The sequence below is a fragment of the Lactuca virosa genome, chromosome 4, assembly GCF_052849685.1.
Source record: "Lactuca virosa cultivar CGN04683 chromosome 4, Lactuca_virosa_CGN04683_v6, whole genome shotgun sequence".
In the NCBI taxonomy this organism is placed as follows: Eukaryota; Viridiplantae; Streptophyta; class Magnoliopsida; order Asterales; family Asteraceae; genus Lactuca; species Lactuca virosa.
The window spans coordinates 262,841,837-262,848,725 of record NC_136429.1 but is presented as its reverse complement, the minus strand read 5'-3'; the positions used below and the strand labels follow the sequence as shown (position 1 = coordinate 262,848,725).

Here is a 6,889-nt window from a genome sequence, read left to right as displayed (position 1 = left end):
ACAAACCCTAGGGGTTGTGACTTCTTTGCTATGCGTATGGTCCTGTGCTTTCAGTAGTACGGGCTCATACCCATATTTGTCTAGTCGCACCTACCCATATTTGTCTCAAGTATCGCCACAACACCCTAACACTATCATCAACATAATATACGCTCAACCCTTACTCCTAGGGAAACATCGTCTATCCCACAACTGATATCACAGCTCCTCACAACCCACACATCCATGAAACTTTCGTCAACCCCTACAGTGCTAGTTCAGGCTAGTCGCACATAACACTGGACCCAATAGACTTTCGAATACCCAATCCTATCCGAAGACTGGATCAAACATTCTCAGGCTATAAGATCTTGATTACGCACAGCCGTGGCTCCTACACTAACGACTACAGTAATGATGTCAATTCCATATACAAGAAACCCTAGGCTAGTAGGCATCATATAATCAGGCAAGTCTATCATGCGATTCCTGAAGATCCCTAGCCTAGGACTAACATGTTGTTCTAACATATCATAATAACTGTATGTAACATCCAAAATTTTACGCCAAATTTAAACTTTTCAAGCATCAATAAAACCAAATAGTAATTGTTTACAAAAGTGTTTTCAATTCATTATTCAATCAGAGTGTCCCAAAAGCCAGATCATAAGGATGAGGAGCGGTACGGTCACACATTCGCCTTGCCATGAACTCCTGAAGCACCTGAAACAATAAACTGAAAACTGTAAGCCCGAGGGCTTAGTGAGCTACCCCCAAAATACCAATACCACACTAATAATATCATATCTGTAATAATCAATCAATCAACATGCATACTGGGCCATCGGCCTGACTGGACAGCCCTACAGGGCCTACAATCCAACTGAATCTATACGGAGCCTTCGGCATGACTGGACCGCCACGTGGGCCTACAGTCTTCCCGGACCGCTCATAGGGTGTGTTGACCTTCAGCACAAAGCAGGACCACCTCAACCCAAGCAACAAGCAAGTAACTATGTGCGCATAACTAACATATACTGGCATATACAACCATCAAACATATCTATCTCATAACTAGAGCACTGACCTAGCAAGTCACTAACATATCAATCCCTACGGATCATAAGAGCATAACATACTGTCTATCCTGATTCTGATCTAACAGATCATATCCACATGTAGCATACCATAACGATAACAACTAAAAGGGCCGGCCTTGGTGCCTTAGACCCTATCGATATAGTAAGGATAACTCACCTTGCAGATGTCGACTCGGTAGATAAACTTCAACCCTCGGATCACTGCCACAAACTCCACCACCTATAACCATAGTATAATCATACCCATAAGCCAACTAATCAATCCTGGTCAAAGTCAAAGTCATCAGTCAAGGTCAACAGTCCATGTTGACCTCGACTCGCCGAGTACCCCCGGTTACTCGCCGAGTTCCTTGAAGTACTAACCCACTCGCCGAGTCACCTGAGTGACTCGTCGAGTTCCTTTGGTTTACGATCAAGACCCTAAGGCCACTCGTCGAGCTTCCTTCTTGCAACTCGACAGTTACCCGCGCATACATAAGTTGGGGCAACCTCATCCGACTCGCCGAGTTGTTCATCCACTCTTCGAGTCTACGGCAATCTTCATTGGACTCGCCGAGTTCATGCCTATCTTCATATGACTCGCCGAGTCGACCATGCGACTCGCCGAGTCCCTTCAGTCCTTTTTGCCATACAGACTCATTTGAGCCATGCAGCGGCTCCAAACTACAGATCCAAGCTTCTAAGGCATGCTTTTCACGTAAAGTTGCAAACTTTACGTGCATGCATAGCTACAAAGGCTCTTAATGTCAAATCCAAGCTTACAATGGGGGTTTCATACTCAAAGAGGTTTCATTCACGCCCAAACTAGAAACTTTATGACTCTAGGACTTAAGAAGGGTCCAGATCTGAAGTTACAACTTCAGATCTAGCCCATAGTCCACCTTATCAACTCAAAGATCCGTAAAAGCCCCAAACTCAACCAAAAAGAGATCTAGAAGGGAAAAGAAGTAAAGGTGGCGACTTGATACCTCTGGAAGATGCTACCTGAGGTAGATTCTGATTCCCACACTTTCCTTGCTTCAATTCCCTTGCCTTCCAAGTTCCTTTTCTCCAAAGATCTTCCTCCCAAGCTTAATACACACACAATAGAGCACCACACGAATTAGGGTTTCTTAAGAGCTCTCTAGAACTGCAAAGAGCCCAAATGAGGTTTATGCTTCCTTAATTAGGGTGCAAAACCCTGGGATTTAGGGTTTCCTCTGCCAGCTCCTACTCGTCGAGTCCCTTCATGGACTCGGCGAGTAGGTCACTAAACACGCGTACCAAACTCGTTGCTACTCGACGAGTAGGGCAACCAACTCGTCGAGTAGGCCTTGAAACCAATTAAATTCTTATTTAAACAATACCTGAAAATCGGGACGTTACAGATGAATTGTGACCACCTACAACACAAGACACAGTTCACTACGATAAATAAGTATGTTTTAGTCTAGAGATTCGCTTAAAAAGATGTCATGTATAGCAGTGGCATAAAAGAATGCAATATTATACCTGCCAAGGGTGTTTTGGGTCCTTTGGCTTTATGAATCAAGAAGGGACCTGCTGACCAACTATTTTATATTATATCCAAGGCCCTGATGGCTTCATGTCTTCGCATCTCAAAAAACTGACATAGAAAAAGATTGATTAATGGTTTATAACAATAAAAATTAACTACTCAAACATGTAACATAAACAATAGACATCTTATCAATATGATTGATAATTCCATCGTTTAGTGCAACATAATATTTAAAGGTCCCTTTCATTACCTAAAAAACACACAACAATTATATAACTGAAGTCTTTAATTAACATATATCAATTCTAGCAAATGAATAAAAAGGAACAAAGGTCAAATATACCAGAGCCATGGCATATTGTATGACATAATTCCAACAGCTGCCACTTCAGGCTACATAAAAAGAAAAAAAATGCAAATAGATTAATATTATATTTAACAAAATTACCAAATGTTTATTTCTAAAAAAGGTATAAACCCAATATTGTATAAGGCGGTATAATAGCTGTTGTAAAGAAGGAAATTGCTCCAATAAATCTTTGTTATTCAAAATTTCAAATCCCTAGTTCTGCAATAATCTTTAAATTGGGCGTGTGCTATATATGACCTTAAAAGTCACAATTGTCGTTCTTGAATACGAGAAAAAGAGAATGAAACAACTAACCTTGAGTTCCAGAGTGCTTGTGCTCTTGGTGACCAAAAAGACGGTGAATTTTACGTTTTAAAAACCTGACAAATATTTTAACGACTTGAATTTAAATAAAGTATTTAAACTAGAACAATCTCTATCTAGCAAAAAACTGCACTTGAGACTTGCAAAATCTATTAAGGTTATCCCATTCAAAGGAAAAAATGAACATAAAACATTAGGGAAAACTAAAATTGTGCCAAGAACTTTAAATTTGGTCAAGGAACAAGCATCAATCCTTAAAATAACTTAATTGGGGTAATCACTCACCCATTGTTTGAAGGCAGAGAGTATCACATAAGTTGAACATGATAGCATAAATTAAAAACACCTGATAAGTTTTTTACAACAAATTGAAGCATATATAGTTATATACTGATATACCCCTTCGTTCACTATAGTCAGTAGATAGATGCATCTACTTACTTCGCCAAGTTAGAACACAACGTCCATAAAACCCCAAATTGCAATTAAGAATTTTAAAACCCAAGAACTAATAGAGACCGCAAGAGTGTGTATACTATTATTATGATAAAAAGGGATTTTAGTAAAGTATAAATGACCAAACAGATTATAAAAAAAGGTAAAGAGAAACCTGTTCCTCGGGTCAGATCCATTCAGCATCAACCCATTTTCACTTGACCTGACTTCAAAATCGAATTCCGACTAGAGAGTTCCAGAAGGTGATGGCGAAATTGAAGAATTGTACGCCTCCTACGATGACATCGTTTCGCCTGATGTCTCAATAAGTCAAATCAACAACGTCGTTCATCTCGAAATACAAACGGAGAACTGTCGCTGACCAGAAGATGCGACTGTTGACAATAACAAATGTGTTTACAAAATGCATGTGGCGATTCACAAACACAGCGTTGTATCTTCATCCTTCACTTTAGGTCCATCTGCTAAATGAATCGGAGAAGGTTTAAGAAGTGAATATGAAGCAAAAACGGACAACATGAATATGCGATGCCTTGAACCAATGAATCGTGATGGCTAGAATGGAGAGATTGAGTGAATGCCGAGTTTCACTAATTTTCGAGCCCTAATCCTACAAGGTTGGGAGCTTTTAATCTTGGAGGGAAGTAGAAGCGCCTAAATAAAAAAAGGGAAATTGAGTCGAGGGTAATTAACTTTTGAGTTTGTATTCATTTGGTTTCTTTCTTTTTTTTGTTTTCAATATACCATCGAACTTGTTTGCGTTCGCCATAACCCTTTTGACCTGCTTTTGACCTGTGACTGTGAACAAGTTCGATGGTATATTGAGTACAAAAAAAAGGAAAGGGACCAAATGAGAACGAACTCAACAGTTGGTTACCCTCCTGAATCATTTTCCCCGAAAAGTTAAATGAAATTAAAGTTGCAAAATTATCAAAGACTGCAACCTTCTTTGGCTATAACGTATATGAAGAGCGTTTCAAAGGGGTAACCTCGTTAAAACATGGTCTATACTATGTTTACTGTGGTTAGATGTCAACACCTCTCTGCAAAAGGATATGACTGTGTATGAGAGGTATATTTATCAGCATAAACGTTTACCTCAAGGTATATTATGGTGATGTGTCTACAAAAGCAGCATGATATTGTACATATTGATGTTGTATCTTATCCCATGAATTCGATCTTAAAGCTAAGTAAACTCAAAAATCACAGCACTTGTGATTCCATTCGTTTGTAGACTTGTCTAGAATCCATGATACGATAAATCATTTGATTGGAAATGTAAATGTAGTCATGAACTGCGCATGCTTAGTCAAGATTCCCCTACTAAATATTCAAGTGCATTACAAAGTTGTACATGTATGAATAATGTTCTTTCGTGGGTTATGTTTTGAAGAGAAGCAAGAATGAATCTCATAAAGTCATTAATATCAGTAGGAGATGACGTGAGATTTGTTGTAAATGAGTAAAGGGAAAATGATTCAGGAGGGTAACCAACTGTTGAGTTCGTTCTCATTTGGTCTCTTTCCTTTTTTGTATTCAATATACCATCGAACTTGTTGTTTGTGTTCACCATAACCCTTTGACCGGCTATCACAGGTCAAAAGCCGGTCAAAAGGGTTATGGTGAACGCAAACAACAAGTTCGATGGTATATTGAATACAAAAAAAATGAAAGGGACCAAATGAGTACAATAGTGGCATAAATAATTATGTGCCACTAAAAAATATAATATAGTGGCACAAAACAAACTATGCCACAAAAAGTTTGTGCCATTAAATGTAATTTTTTTTGTAGTGTATAATATATTTATTTGCCATGCTCTCATCATTCGAATTATGAAAAGGGATGTCGTAATCATAGTCGAATTTTGAGAACGCAATTAACACATCCATATATAGAATTTCCTTATGTTGAACCAATCTAACATAACATTCATATATATATATATATATATATATATATATATATATATATATATATATATATATATATATATATATATATTTGATTAAATCTGATTAAAATCTCAATCTAAGCTTTTAGATTTGAAATGAAGTATGAATTCATCTCCCTTAATTGTAGCAAAACAACTTTTCAAACACTACAACTTGCGAATTGAAACTTTTGTTTTCTATAATTAACATTGCTAACTTGCAACATTCATCATAATTCATTATGCTCCCACTAGCGTAATAGCATTTATGCTCCCACTAGCTTTGACATGTACCCTGAAATCAGCTGGACTTCTAGAAATCAATACTTATTGACTTTCATTACCAAAGTTCAGATTTCTGATACGAGATGCTTAGGCAAGACTTTATCTAGGCTTCTCAAACTCATACACCTTTTCTTAGATAGCTCACATGTTTGTCTTAATAATTTTAGAACTTACAGCAATAAGTCTCAAATGTTTAGACCCTTTGCCATTTCTCACAATTCAAATTATGAAGAGGTATGCCGTAATCATAATTGAATTGGAGAATGTAAATATCACGATTTCTATCTCCTTATAATCTACTTAGTGAAAGCGTTTCCTCACAATCATTTTCATGAATTGGAGAGAAACCTTATGACACTTAGATTTTATGGTATATGTGTTCCTATCCATGTGATTTTGTCCTAACCATAATCACAATACAAGGTTAGTGACAAATCCAAACTCATATGGATTGAACTTGTTCAATCTAAATTTCTTGCCACTTGGCAACACAAGGGCCTACCATTGCTTCCAGGTTGTCATGCAAACAATTAAGAATTCATAGAACTCTCATGCATAGTCAACTTTAATTGGAATGAGCACAAAAACAAGAATATGTCAACACGATAGGTTACAAACCTCAAGTCGTGTACTAACGATAAACAATAGGTTTTACTCTTTATTAGTTCTTGAAACTTGTCAAGATCCTTAAGACTCCCACTAACCTCTGACATTTAATATTCTCTTGTCAAGAACCATTCCTTGACAAACAAATATTCAAGAGTTAGTGCGGATTCTTATCAAGAAAGAAACTTCACACAATTGGTTTTAGTTGGTCTTTGTCCTATCCAAGACATCAAAACTTATCAATTTCAAATGTACAAGAGTAGAAAACATTTTACTCTATATTTGATAAGTGTTTTAAACCTTCTTAAGATTATGTCACTCAAGGCACAATCTTGGAGTATGACTCCAAGATT

General features: G+C 37.3%; 1 long non-coding RNA gene across 3 annotated transcripts; it reads right to left on the bottom strand.

Annotated features, from left to right (window-relative positions):
• Positions 1–550: 550 nt before the first annotated feature.
• LOC145108237 (uncharacterized) lies at positions 551–4,346 on the bottom strand. Of its 3 annotated transcripts, none has more exons than XR_013708124.1 (8): positions 3,864–4,346; positions 3,245–3,309; positions 2,924–2,973; positions 2,571–2,685; positions 2,426–2,483; positions 2,048–2,149; positions 1,237–1,299; positions 551–702 (listed from the first exon to the last, which is right to left on the bottom strand). It is a non-coding gene; the product is annotated as an uncharacterized LOC145108237 (long non-coding RNA). The 3 variants fall into 3 exon arrangements; XR_013708123.1 differs by having other exon boundaries at positions 2,048–2,208; positions 2,426–2,461; XR_013708122.1 differs by having other exon boundaries at positions 2,426–2,461; positions 3,864–4,344.
• Positions 4,347–6,889: the final 2,543 nt, after the last annotated feature.